Below are 15,810 nucleotides of genomic sequence, written 5' to 3' on the forward strand. Positions count from 1 at the left end.
CATTGTTCGAATTTATAAAGGTGTGAAGAATAATTAGGAACCATTAAATAGAAGCTTTTTCTTTGCTAATAATAAGTATTTGTGGAAAAGGGTTTTTTTTTTTTTTTTTTTGCTAGTCTTATCCTTGGGATGTGGACTAATTCTGTTGTATGGATCGGCTGCTCGTACAATCATCTGGTAGTACGAGTCAGCATCCAACATCTGTTTTTTTTTTTTTTTTTTCAAAATATACCTCTTTTTTATCCTTATAATGGAAAAAAGAAGGACATGTGTTAAATACTGAATCCTGCAATCAGGTGATCGTACGAGCAACGGATCCTCTCTCCTTAACTATGTAAAAGGATCATCCACAATGATGAGAGAAATTAAAGAAAGGAGTTGTTCTACTTGTTAAATTTTAGTTTGGTTGTTAAGAAATTGATAGAAAATAGAAGAAAATGTTTAAACAAAGTTGAATTTGTAGGGAGAGATATACACATAAGTCAATTCTTGCATTATTATGGCATTTTATCTTTACGATACAATAATTAGTCTATGTGTCTATCTCTCTCCTTAAATCCAAAACATTTTGATATGTTTTCCCTTTTTATCCATTTCTTGATAACCAAACTATGCTTAAAGGACTTCAAACCCTCTCTCATCTCTTTCAAAATTGAGTTTTGAAAGAATTTTATACTCTCATGGGTGAGCTAGCTATCTAATCCAACATTTACATAAGGTGGAGAAATTTATTTATTGGAGAAAGAACCCTATCAATCTAGCGTTGGTTACACCCAGGCAAAGGCTGACGTGAAAATTCCACCCCTTGCCCTGTGTGTTGAAAATGCTCCCATGAGCCCTCCCGTTATTTCCATGTGCTAGTGTTGCGTTTACCAAACTGGGAAGACTTCAAAGATATATATACATATATATATAAGGGCAGATGTAGTAGGGGTCGCGAACCGGACGGTACACAACTTGGTTTTGGAAGATATGGCACTCAAAGTTGTAGAGCTGGTCGTCTTTCATATCGAGCCATTGAAGCAGCGCATCGGGCTACAATCGGACAATTCCATCGTGCTATGAGCAGACAATCCCGAAGAAATGGTAAGATATGGGTAAGAGTTCTCGCAGATCTCCCTATTACCGAAAAACATACAGAAGTGAGAATGAGAAGGGGAAAAGGAAAGACTACGGGTGTGATTGCTCGTGTGTCCACAGGACAAATCCCATTTAAAATGGATGGTGTGAGTTTGTCAAATGCTCGACAAGCCGCTACATTAGCGGCGCATAAACCATGTTCGTGTATATATATATATATATATTCATTCATTGATGAGTTTTTTTTTTCATATGTCAGATTATATGTAATTTATTTTTTATTTTTTGATAGAATATAACTTTATATTTTTTACGTATTTATTCATTTATTTAATAAGATTATACTTTCACATTTCATTAACCTTATTGATCCTCTCACTTTTTTCCTCCTACTAAGTGAGGAACAATGATATAAATATATATATATATATATATTTTGTGGAACCCTTTAAATAAATGTGCATATAAATTGATTTAGTTATAGGTATTTGGGTGTGTATTACATACAAATTTTTTTAACGAGGGTGAATATTATCATTTTATACTTATAATATATGCATGACAATGACATTTTTTTTTGTACAATGACACCTTTTAATGATGGTATAATGATACGTTACTTTCAAATTATTTTGCCACCCTGTCGTGCACTCCAATTGTCCATCTCATCCCTGTTGGATGCTTCAGAGCATGTTTCCGTTGGCCCTCCACCTTGGTCCAGGGGCCACACGACCATGTACCATTAAAGTATCCCTTTATAAAACGACAAAAATCTTTCCCTAATTAATTTAAAGAAGGGAAAAAATACATTGTATTAAGAGAATAAAATTACAAATTATTTGACAACTTCAGGGATGTCAGGTACAAAATCTATCAATTCTACCATGTTATCAAATCAATAGAGATTAACAAGTTTTTCATCTATTTTAACCTAACACGTGAATGTTCTACTCAATAATAATTAAGCCTAAGAAAGTTTTCTTGAGTTAATGAAGATAGTTTAAAAAAGGGTACTCCTTGTTCAATGCCTGTCCTCGTAAGTTTGGACTAATTAGTTTCACTTTTCAAAATTCACAATTTGGGGGAGAAGGGGGGAAGGTTGAGTCATATGTATGCTTAATTTAGGTTTCTGTCTCGGCTGATATGTGAATATGGTGGGCCCTTGCTGTTGAAGTTGGTGTGTTACCATGTATATGTCTTCTTCTTTCTTGTCATCCATTATTAAAGCAAGCCTGCGTACAATGACTCAACAGAGCTTTCAATCCAAAGTATATCTTTTTAACAAAGCCATGCATCACAAATATAAGTGAGCTTTCACTCCAACGTAAGGTTCATTCACCCATAAGGATTTTGTGTTTGAGAGAGAGAGAGAGAGAGCATTTGTATATAATATAGATATATAGAGTCAAGCTCCGAACCACTAGAAAGTGAAAACTAGACAAACTTGCATGATACCAACTCAATAAGGTAACCCGATTTTCAACTTTGGTTGGCTGTAGAGAGAGAGAGAGAGAGAGAGAGAGAGAGAGAGAGAGAGAGAACACATGTCGTTTGAGGAATAATGTTTTAGAGGACAATATAATTTTTATTTTGGCATTGAGAGAGAGAGAGTCCATTCTTTGTCACCGTCGGAGAGTACCAGATTTTGAGCCAAAAAAACAAAAGAGTGAAGCTTCATGGTTATTAGCTGGCATGAAATTGCACAGAGATTTAGGGTTTCATTTTCTCCTAGGGAGCTAGCAAAGTTTTACTATCGAATAAGAGGACTCAAGGCTTTCACCGTTTTACTCAAGTAGACAGTTTAGTGGGTTTTTAAAAATGACTTGATTCATTGAGTTTGTTGACTTCAATAAACTCGGATGATTTGTGAGTTGTGTTAAATTCTTGTTACCTTGTAACTGATTAAGTCTACATGATTCTTGACTATGTTTTAAAAAAATTTAACTCTTCTCGAACAAAAACCTAGTCTTCTAATTATTTTTAAACTGAATATTATCTAATCTATTTAGATTCGAATATAGAAATATAACTAAACAATAGTTTCATAATATTAAAATACCCTTATGAATTCACGGGATGTTACAATTTACAAGTAATTAACAATAAATCAAATGAAAAAAATAAAAATTGATTGTGAACATATGACGCTTTAACATCAACCCTAAAGGGGTTTTAGATTCAGCCCTTTCCTTTCTTCAATTTGCGTCATCTTCAGTTCTTCACCACTCAAAGTAATCAATAAGATTACATCATCACTCTCTCTCTCTAGACTCATGACTCCATTCATTAGTTTGTACTAGGAATAGAAATTGATAGTCAAAAATCCATATATGATTAATGCTTGTATCTATTTAAGAGAATTTGTATTTAAACAAAATCAATTTTAAAAATGTTTGTTTGTGAGTCGTCACTTGGGTAATCATAGACTCACTAGAATTAGGAACCCTAACTGATCAAATCTTTATAAATAAGAGATTTGACTACAACAAAACAAGGTTTTTTATCTAACTTCAAGAGCTCTCTCCCTCTCTGTGTCTCCCAATTGAGAGTGTCTCTCCAAAGATCTCAATTGGAGCGGTTATTCTCTACAATGAGTGTGGCAATGCAGTGAGCATCGAATGGTCGAGAGCATTCTGGCTCGCACCCCAAGATCATCTCGGCTATCCGATGCTCACCGTACCATTGCACTCACTGCAGAGGATGTTTTCACTCTCCATTACAATCCTTAGATTTGGAGTATGAAACTTTACCTAACAAGATCATTATATCCTTTGTTCATCATGATTTGTACGGATCGACGTATGATTCAACCCGATCCACTCTCTTGTGTATAAAGTCACATTAAGACAACCTAAAATGCCCATTTACTTTCCATTTAAAAAAAAATATCCATTTTAAAACTAATTCAAATATAAAAAGTAATATTTTAATCAAATACAATCCGCTTACATAGCTAAGTAGAAGCCCACAAAGTGCCAACTGCACCAATTAATCAATCAAAAAGTCAAAATAGGTCTAACAACCTCCCAACATTGTTGGTCCGTTACGCTATTATCTGTTTAGCCCTTTATGTTAGCCGCCCTCCCACTCTCGTCATTCTTCACATATCATATAATGTGAAGAATATAATATTATTTTTATCCCCCAAAAATATAATATTATATATTTTACCCAAAAAAAATATTTATATTATAATAAAATATTTATATTATAATAAGGTTAGTTTTGCTCATGTGAGATGTGACTATAAGGGAGTTTTGATTTTACATGGAAATATAATTCTTCTTCTAATGCATGCACTTGTTAGTTGTTGCAGAGTCAATTTGCAAATTCTTTCAACTATTTTATTTGATCAAACTTTTGAATAAAATAAATTAAAGGCTTAGCTATCTCACATTGCTGCCTCAGTCTTAGGCTTTTGCCACACAAGTAGGTATCACTTTTAATGATCTCTCTAAAGGGGTCTTATTTGATCAATCTTTTAGAAATAGATTAAATGCTACGCTATCTCGCGTTGCTGCCTCGGTCTTAGCTACACAATTTGGTATCACTTTATACTAATCCTCCATTGTTTAATTTGATGAAAATCTATGTTTCATTAAAATTTAAAAAAGGGTAACTGGAGTAATGTTTATTAATCATGGTTAAGTCATTGTAATAATGTAGTATATATACTTCTAAGATTAATTACTGACTTGAACCTTCCTCGTTTTACTTTTCAGGCTCAACGGTAAACCTCAATTGCACGCAATCACACCTAATCCATGTAATAGATCAATAATGAAGAGATTTGTATTGAAACATCCGTTAATACGCAGCACCTTCATATCAGTGGAGCCAAAACATCACCTTACATCTTCACCTAAAAGACTTGTCTTCTCTCTACATCTAGTGTAAGATATTAAAATAATTATGATATAATTAAATGCTTGTGTTATAGTGTTGATAAGGCTATAAAGGCTATAAAGGCTGTAGGACAAGGACACTAGACATTGTCTTCCTCTTAAGATATGTTGATTTGGTTAAGGAAAAATTAGAATAAATAAGGTAATGGTAGGTGGTGGCTAATATATATATATATCCAATAATTAAGAATTAAGCATGTGAGTTCTGGTTAAGTATTTTAATATCATCATAGGAATTATTTTATTGATTAATTAATTAATTAATGATGCACATTCTCCTAGATACCACCTAACCCTAACCCTAACCTTAACCCAAACCCCATATAGGGAGAATTGTAGGATTATGGTTGCATTAATAGTGAAAGGTTCTTAAGATTGTTAATGAAATCTCTTTGATCTCCAACCTTACATCAGACCTTTGCACGTTGCAAGTAGGATTCAAGTACAAGATCGGTCTTCATCAATTTCAATTTGATTTATTTAAGAATCAATTGGAATCGGTCAAACTTCATCAGGAATCACCAAGACTCGGCCTGGGTTAATTGGGATCGGCCAGATCAATTTCATTCCAAATTTTAAAAGTAATGGATTAATGAACATGTAGACAACAATCGCACATAATTTAATCACCAACTAAACTACCATATTTGATGGATTCATCAGATACTAGCGTGGGACTGACGGGACTCGAACCCACAGCTTCCACCTTGACAAGGCGGTGCTCTAACTGATTTTTTTTATGGTAAAATTATGTTATAATTAGATTTTAGATTCACCGTAAGGAGGAGAAGGGTTCACCTGTACAATAGAGTGGTGAATAGTGACATGTCTTTTTTGCTTCCACAAATATCCTTTCATGCATTCTTAACGACAAAAAAAGAAGTGAACGGATTAGGTTCACGTACGAGAATGTTCTTATACACTCCTGATCATTCTCGTACAATCCTGATCCATGGATATAGAATCTATTAAATGAAGAGAGAGAAAATTAATTTTATATCCATAGACAAGGACCATTCTCGTATATTCTTGTACGTGAACTTGACCCGCTCTCGAAAAAGGACATATGTCACCTCCCCACCATAAACCCCCAAAGGTATCAGCATGACAGGAGATGATCTCAAAGTCTATAAGGTGGCTTTCCTAACAATTTATGAAAGAGACACGAATCCTAAATTGAAAATAACCTCTCGAAACAAGTGATAAGACTGCTTATATTTGTCCCACGCTAACACTGTAGGTGGAGAAAATTAATTTAAGAAAGTAAAAAATTTTACTTTATGCGCACCCTGTATTTCTCCTACTTGAACTATCCTTAGCAGGAAAAAAAAAAATGATATATGTTCCTCTTCTTGGAAAATGATCAGTACCGTCTCAATTTGCTTCACTGAATGGAAAGCAACACAATAGTCATCTCATATGGTCACAACTGGATCAACCCAAATGAATTGTCAATCACTATCGGGAAAAGAAAAAAAAACAAGGGGGGGGGGGGAATTCTGTTATAAAAGGGGTGCCACTCGATGTATGTTGATTGTGAGTTTGAGAATGCGAGGTATAACATACATGGCACCACAGACAAACTAAGACATGCAGCTACATATGTGTGTGGGTAGAGTGGGTACTCATTCTAGAATTTAAACCATATATACTCTCTCTCTCTCTCTCTCTCTCTCTCTCTCTCTCTCTCTCTCTCTCTCTCTCTCTCTCTCTCTCTCAAGTGAATAGGTAGGGAAGATAGACTATACTGCTTTGCGTTCTGATGTTTATTGATATGTGCATCAGCTTGGGAAACCCAAGGAGATAGCACAGTTGGTGAGCAACGAACTTGGTACAAGCTGTAAATTCAAACATCATAAGTTTGACTCTAACTAGGCACATCTTGTGCCACTCACACAGGGTGTTTAGTGCTCTTCACTATTTTCAGTGAAAATTGAATAGTTCTCATTTAACCCTGGTATGAACCGGTCCATATGGTTGTGAGGTCAGTATGGACCCACGTGACTAGTCAGGCCAAAGGCCTGAATACCCGTCATTAGCAAAAAAAAAAAAATATGCATCAGCTTGGGACATTGGGTTGTTTTTTTGTGTAAGCCACTAAGCTTTGGGTGGACTTGCATGGTACAGGCAAACCCTTCTCTTGGGGTTACTTCTTCCTAAACCGATTATAATACATATACAAATCCACCTTTTTTAGTTTGGGATAATCTCAGTATAACCATTTATATTACATTGAGTTGTAACCATCTGATGTGGATCAATAAAACAAAAGGTATATAGAATATTTTTTTAAGATGAATGTTAATGTCATATATTTTTATTGTTTCAAACTTCATAAGATATTTATTCTTTCACGTGGATAGATGATGTGTTCATTACAATTTTCAAGATATAGAATATATGATATAGATTAATCATGTACTAAATTTATAATCTAATTCAATTAAATACCCATTTTTGTATTGATATGTTTCTTATGTAAGTCAATGCATATATATATATATATATATATCACTTTATCCTAGAAGTACATTATTTTGCACTATCTATCTCTGAATGTGCAAGAGCAGATAATTTTGATAGAAAAAACAACAATAATGTACGATTTAAATATCTTGTGACTTTTGAAAAGGTCGCAAAATATTATGATACCAAGAAATTTCTTTTTTAATTAATTAGGTGTGTAATAATATTTATTTGCACTTGCACTAAGGTTTCAAAAAATCAAGATCAGTCGATTGGGATCAGACGGCCAAAGCTGATCCGGATTTTGATCTCATCTGATTCCATTTCAAAAAATAAGGTTATGGTAGGGGTGTCAAAATCTAGCCCGAACCGATCCTTACTGTATTGGTTTTGGGCTGAGGTATGTTGAGACCAGCTGAAATTGGTCCAAACCAAAACCAATCAATAACCAAACAGAACGATCCGGATTTTGATCTCATCTGATTCCATTTCAAAAAATAAGGTTATGGTAGGGGTGTCAAAATCTAGCCCGAACCGATCCTTACTGTATTGGTTTTGGGCTGAGGTATGTTGAGACCAACTGAAATTGGTCCAAACCAAAACCAATCAATAACCAAACAGAACGAAACCGATAAAAAAATAAATAATTATGAAATTATAAACTGGTAATTGATTATCTATTTTTTACAATATTAGTGAGAATATTTTTAATGTAAAAGGAAATTATTACAAATCAATGAATATGAGGTTATAAATAGAGAAATTGATTTATAGATTGTAATAATGCTTCCATTGATTTCTTTGTTCGTTATATAAGATTAGTTGGATAGTTAAATGAACAATTAGATAATAGGGTTCATTTTGGGATTTTAGTACGAGTTATCTTCTAAATAATTAGTTATCCATTGGTTTCAATATTAGTTATCTTTCCTTTACAATGATAAACCATGATTTAATCATAAATTTATAGTGTTTTTATCAAATCTTTTGGCATTACAGATTACGAATGTAAAATTTCATTATGGTTCAAGCCCGGTAATAAACTGATTTAAACTGATATTAAAAAATCAAAATAAATTGAAACCAAAACTAATCGAAAACCGAAGTTTCTTAATGGTTGGGTTCAATCTCTCTCATTCCTAAACCAAAACCGATTCAACCCAAATGAAATCAAACCAAATCGATCCAATTGGGATATCGTGGGCTTACATAGTTACATGTAAAAGACAAAACCGTCCGTACAAACAAAGACAATTCCAGCAAAGCAAAACCCTTTTAGGGTTTAATAATATATAATAACCGACCCAATCTTTTCATCAACAGACTTACGTGAGGCATTTTTTTCTTCATGTGGGTGTTTGTATTTCATATATGGGAAAGGAATAGGTATGCTAACATAATACCTAGGAATTAGGAATACTAGCGAGATTTGATCTTAGAATTTGATCAACTTAAATTAGACCATTGATTGGAGAGAAGATATACAAATTTTCAATCCACAGTTGCAACACCTTTCCTCTCTCTCTCTCTCTCTCTCTCTTTCTCTCTCGTCAAAAAAGTCATTCATTTTATCAGATCCAGCCAGAGAAAGCGAACTCTGGTGGGATTTGTTTTCATTTTCTCAAATTGAAGTAGAGTATGAGAGAGAACGTAATGAAGATAAATCATTAGGTCCAGGAGGAAAGAGGGAGAGAGAACCGGAGCCGAAGGTGGAGGGGGGAAGGGAGCTTGCACATCTCTGCTGCTACCGCCATCGTTGCTGCCGCCGCTGCTGCAAGCAGGAGAGGTTGCTCCTCATGACTTGCAAGTGAAAGCAACAAGGGATCATGTGAAGGCTGAAAAACTTGATCCATAGATGGGCTGGGGGTAGATCTTCACCAGGCTGTCCAGTTTGATCAGCTTTATGGACAACAACGACGATGATGAATCCTTCTCCATTGATTCCTCTAGTTGAGCTAATGCTCGTTGCTGCTGCTGTTGCTGCTACTGCCATCGCCGCTGTTGCCGCCGCCATTGCTGCAAGCAGGAGAGGTTGCTCCCCATGACTCGCAAGTGAAAGCACCAAGGAATCATGTGATTTGCAGAAAATGACAATAAAATTTTCTCATGAACTTGTTGACAACAGGAGTAGGTTTTGTTTTTTTTTTCTCCTTTCTTCTATCGATTTGCAGAGAGCAACGTGAACATCGGCGACATGGGTGGTTTTTTTCTTTTAGTTCTTTTTTCAAACGGCAAAAAAAATTTCTCATGAACTTGCTAGCGACAGGAGTTGTGTTTTTTTTTTTCCCTTTCTTCTATCGATTTGCAGAGAGCGGCGTGAACATCAGCGACATGAGTGGTTTTTTTTTAATTCTTTTTTCTATCGATTTGCAGGAACATTTAAACTTGGCGGTGATGCTTCGAGCACATTGGCCAAAGAAGGGGTTGTGGTTGGGGGAGTAGTACCGTGGAGTGGCGGTATTGGGCAGGTTTTGTAAGACCTCGCCATATGAACGAATGAGATTTTTTATGTTTCATTCAATGGTTAAAATCCCGCTAGCATACCTTATTCCTAGGTGTTACACTAACATATTTTTCCTTTTCCCTTCATATATCTCTGTTTGTCCCATACCTCTCACATTTTCCTCTCCAAATCCACATTGATCTTGAGGTTCATGTTGTTGATTTTTTTTTTTTTTTTTTTTTGAAAAAATAAAATTAAAACTTCAATTGTCTTGGGATCATGGTTCTAAAATTCGCATTAGATCGATCAATATCGATTTAGTTGGATTGGTATCAATCTTGATAGAACTTTAATCCTGATACATGGGTAAGACTAAAGGGTAAAAACGTAATAAAAATTGATTTTTATTGAAAAATAGAGGTAAATTTGTCTGATACAAATTCGATCCAAGTTGATATGGATCGATATTGACTTTGACTAATGCCCTTGTAAGGCATGAGGGTAAATTGGTAACAAATATAATTTCTTTTACTAAAAGGAAAAGATAAATCTATTCTATATAATTCAATTCAAGATTATCTGAATCGATATTGGAATTGATTGATCCCAAGTTTTGAAACCTTGGTTGTCACCAACAAAATAGTATGATGATTTTGCCAAAACTTTGGATTCAAGCATTATACAATAGGGACGAGGTATTTTGGATAATGAAGATGTGAGGTTTAGGTCAAATTCATATCAACATCATAATGATATTGTCTTTTCTATGCTACCTAAATGGTAACAACTCCTTATAACAACGCGTTATTTAATCTCCTTGCATTGTTACAACTGACAACAACTTGGCACCATCTTACGTGACATAGAAAATAATACAAGAGAGAATTTCATATATATAGGGCCAAATTGCATTACGATACTGAACTTTTCATTACAAAGGGGACCGAGTTTTGTGAAGAAAACTTTTTTTCTTTCAAAAAATACTCCCACCACCTATTGTACGTCAAACGAATTATATATGTGAGTAACATCATTATGGTGCCAAACTTGGTATAACTAACTATGATTACACTAAGAAAACCCCTTTTTTAATTAAGTGTGTAATAATATTTTTGTACCCTTATCTAGAAAAAAATGAGAAAGTTTAAATTTCATGATTCATGGCCGTGAAAAAATTTCTTCATCTGCCACGATGTGACCTTATATGATTCAACTCTTGACCATGTGGGTTTTATTTGCAAATCGGTTTAAATTGTATGAAGATGAAAATATTCTTTTCTATCTTAATCCAAAGTCAAATGTCATGATTTAAAATGTCCTTTCTCCACCCTACGTGAGAGGAAACTCAATCCAATTAAAAGGACTATATATAAACTATGAAGTGGACAATTCCATAATGATTTTAGACTTACATATAAGCAAAGATGATTGTTCAAAGCAATACATAGGTTTTTCTTATAAATATATATATATATATATATAAGTTATGAAAAAAATAATAATAACAATAATCATATTTTTAATCCAAATAAATGGGATCGATTACATAGATTCAATATGAAATATATATATATATATATATATCAAAACAACAAAAAAGAAGTAGAAGGAGATAAGTTAAAAAGATAAGACATCAATTTAATGTCATCAAATCTCAACCGTTGAACATTTTATCTGAAACGGACTGTGATGGTGATCTTTCACTTCTTCCAGTCTCTCCATATCTCTCTCTCTCTCTCTCTCCTCCTCAATGACCCACCTCTCTACATCTCTCTTTCCCCTCCCTCTCTCCACCTCCAAACCTCTTAATCCAAGTCCCATCAAAGAATCAATCTCTGCATCCAAGTCTCCTCAAAGAACCATTATCTGAATCTTTTTATTACTTAAAAAAAAAAAAAATGGTTGCCCTGTATTTTTTTAATTACTGTAAGAATCAAGAATCGACAACTATGTCAAGAGGAGGGTTCTATCATCTATGAGTAAGCAGGTTTCTCCAGACTCTCTTACAGTTTTTATTTGGACAAAAGAACTCAGTTCGAGAGCTTGATTTATCTCAATATTTTTATCCCTCTATCTCTTTCTTTCTCTCAAGCATATTCTTTATCACTTATTTAAAAAAGGAAAGAAATAGACATAAAGAGCATTGGCATATGCCACATTTTTTATGAAAAAAATCACTTCTTTTTATTTGTAAATTTTATTATTTCTCTTATTTAAAAAATTCAATATAATAATATATAAGAAAAAAATCACTTCTTTTTATTTGTAAATTATATTATTTATCTTATTTTAAAAAATCAATATAATAATATATGTCAAATTTAATGAACAATTTAGATTAATTTGATGTCAGATTAATAATTTACAATCTAAAACGTGAGGAAAAATTGCCTCTTAAGTACATCTTTGGCACCACTCACAGAAGAAGAAAGAAATAACCCCCAAGAGCAAAGAATGGAAAGTCTTAAGGCTCCAAACAGCAATAAAATAGTACTATGGATTTTAAAATAATATTTCTAAAAAAAAAGTATAAAAGTCATATATGACAACTAAATGAGACGAAAACAAAAGCCATAAATGTCAAGGGGGGCCCTTAAGATTTGTCGTGGCTTTCTTAATTGAACCCAAAAGGCCAACCTAACACGGACCTCAGAACGTGGCTCAGTTTGGTTCCATGTATTTGTCATTTTTTTCCATTTCAAAAATTAAAAAAGTCATACCTCCTCTACGCAGTGACGTTTCATCTCAAGTTTTGAAGGTATTTCTGCACTAGCTACTTAACCCTGCTTTTGATTAGGACTTCAATAATTCTGAGTTAAGTTTGGTTCTTTTCCATGAACTTGGCTTCTTTTAAATTTTATAAAAAATATCGAACATATCATGAAAATTTTCTTTTATATAAATAAATAATGATAAAATTTTAATATTTTGAAGACGATTAGATATCGTATAAAAAGTTTAGATAATATTTCATATTTTTTAAGTTCATAAGTTGATTGAAATCTACCATCCAAAAGATCAAAATAACATCGCCCAAATTTTACCACACACATCTTATCAATTTAATCGTTAAATAATGAGATTTTGTATCTTGATAAGGGTCATATTGTCATTGCAGTAGCATCAACGTCAAGTGGGTTTCTTTCTTCATAAGTTGGAACCCTTTGAACTTTAAAGTCAAAGATACTTAGTGAATTTCAAATTTTATCTACATTTTAGATTGATTTTTCTTTCACACGATGAAGAGAGAATCTTTTAAATCAAATGTTCCCGTGGTCAAAAATCAGATGGGACTCATACATAAAAGGTATTTTGAACCTTCGACGATAGTTAGAGATAATGATAAGATCACATGATGATGGGTCACTCTTCCAAGAACTCCATCAATGCATGTTAAAATCCGAAGTGAAAGAAATATTTTGGTAATGAAAAAAAGAGTATCGCTTGTTGTAACCATGAGTTGCACATATATTGTTGTTTCAAAACCTTGTATAATAGGGGTATTTTGGATAATAAAAAATAATTTTTATTAATAATTTTTTGTCTCATTTAAAAATAGGGCTTTGTCACTTGTGTCCCACATAAGGTGGACACCCATAGCTACACAAAGATTTACCCTAAGGCTCCGTTTGTTTTAATCTGTAAAATTTTCCCTGTAAAATTGCATTTTCCATTGTTTGTTTTAAAACATGTAAAATTTTTCAAAGGGAAAATTTTACCAAAGACCAAACATTTTCCGGAAAAGGGCCACGGAAAATGTATCGTACGGGTGTCTCGACAATTTTGCTGAGTCTTTCAGTATTCACGAGAAATAGAGTTCATGCTCCAGAGAAGCGATTTCTCCGCCATGGCCATGGAGAACCATTAACGATGTTACAGCCACAACCTCCATCATTTGAGATAGAGAAGCGATTTCTCCTCCACCATTGCTTGGGCTCAGGATCACGGGTGGGGATTTTGGGGATGGGGTTAAGGACGGGGTGTGGGATCCTAGCATCAGTTCTTCATCAGGCTCATACGGGTCTGCAGATGAAGATTGACTTGATAGTATGGTGAACCACGTACTCTCTAATTCTTTTGTCGTTCAAGTGGTACATGACAAAAATCAGATCTACCTTTTTATGATTTCAAAACTCCGATTAGAATTGATTTCAAAAAGGCTATGATTTCAAAACTCCAATCTTCAATTCTGATTTGGCTGAACTTGTATAAGAAAAAAGATTGTGGAGATTTAAAAGGTAAAAAAGAATCTCACATTTTAATTGTTATCTTCTCCTTTTGATTACCAAATATTCTACTGATGCTACAGTCAAAGCAATATTGCTCAACTACGACGCATGGCTCTACCTCCTGAATCTTCTTATATTTTAGTAACTTCTCCAAAGACAATGTGACTCCAGTGGAGAGGGTCACTCGTTTAAGGGTAGTTCTTGGAAGAAACTGATCCAGAGATAATGGCAACATAGAGGCCTACATGGCTTTCTTTCAAGGGCTCATTGACAGGGCTTTGATCCAAGCGGCAAATCTCAATATGTGGAGTCTTGTAATTTTGGCTTTTTGTTTTTTGGTGAAATGGAATTTTGTAAATTTCAGTTGTTCTGTATTATTCCAAGGGAGAATCAAAGATTCACACCAGGTGTTTGATAAAGTAGCTGAACCAATAGTTTGTGTAAAGGGCCATAACATGAACAATCATAGTTATAAATTATGACCATATTGTCTTCTTGAAAACAAACAGCGGAAAATTTGTCTTAAAAATTTTCCATGTAAAACTTACAGCTGAAAATTTTACTTGTAAAATTTTATATTGAAACAAACGGAGCCTAAGAGAAAATCACTTATATGGTTTTAAAATATCCAACACTCAATCTTAAACGCTAACATAACTTAAACATTCAAGGGACCAACCAATATCATATTACCAGTTTAACATGGTTCCATTAGGTTTCAGAATTCTTCACTAAAAGGAAAAAAATAATAAATAAATAAAAAAAAAGTTATGTGACATATGTGATGCATGCACATTATCTGAAAATGGCGAAAAATGTTTACAATTAGGGACAGTTTTTTTATGAGTTTGGATTCTTACCCACATGGGTCTCCCCAAATGGGTTACTAATGAAGCAGAGTCTCCATCCTAACCAATACAACTATAAAAGAGATAGATTCTATTTCATTAGTAACTACCCATATAGATATAGAATCCATGACCGATCCTTGTGGTATAGAACTAGGGGTGCATGCAATAGCCATTGTGCCCCTCTTAGGAAAGGTGTGCCTTTGTGCTTAAGCGTAAGGGCTGCTCTCAAGCATACAACACTTACCCTTATAATTGTTATTTTCCTCATGTACTTATCATCTTATACATACTCTGAACTCTTGAGTGAAAAGAAATGCTTTCGGATTGGAGTTTGTCTTCTTAGGGTGTATAGAGCTTTTGGATTAGATTACTGTTTATATCTAAATTTTCACTTTATAGGAAATGTTATCAAGCTCCTAATAACAAGAGACAGAAACTAAAATACCACTTGTAGGTGGTCTTTAGAAAAGAGCGACTCCAAAGCCCCTAATGCGGATAACTCACTGCCTGTTTTGCAGTAGTGTGGAAAGTCTAAATAACTTTTTTTTTCTTCTTAAAATGAAACTAAAGATCAAAACCACTGGAGAAACCTAGAGAAGTCCTTGGGTTTCAAAAAAAAAAATCCCTCTTTTACTCAAAAGAGAAAGTTTAATTAAAGAACAAAATTTAAGTAAATGTGCACTAAGGCCAATGATAAAAGCATGTGAATTAAAAGATGCAGAAAGCATGTGAGCCCTCAAGGTTACAATATTGTTAATTTGATTATCTTTCCTCATCACTATTTTGTTGCTTGTTGTTGGCAAATGATCCTGATTGTTATGTTTTTTTTTTTTTTT

Source organism: Macadamia integrifolia, chromosome 8, assembly GCF_013358625.1.
Source record: "Macadamia integrifolia cultivar HAES 741 chromosome 8, SCU_Mint_v3, whole genome shotgun sequence".
Lineage (NCBI taxonomy): Eukaryota > Viridiplantae > Streptophyta > Magnoliopsida > Proteales > Proteaceae > Macadamia > Macadamia integrifolia.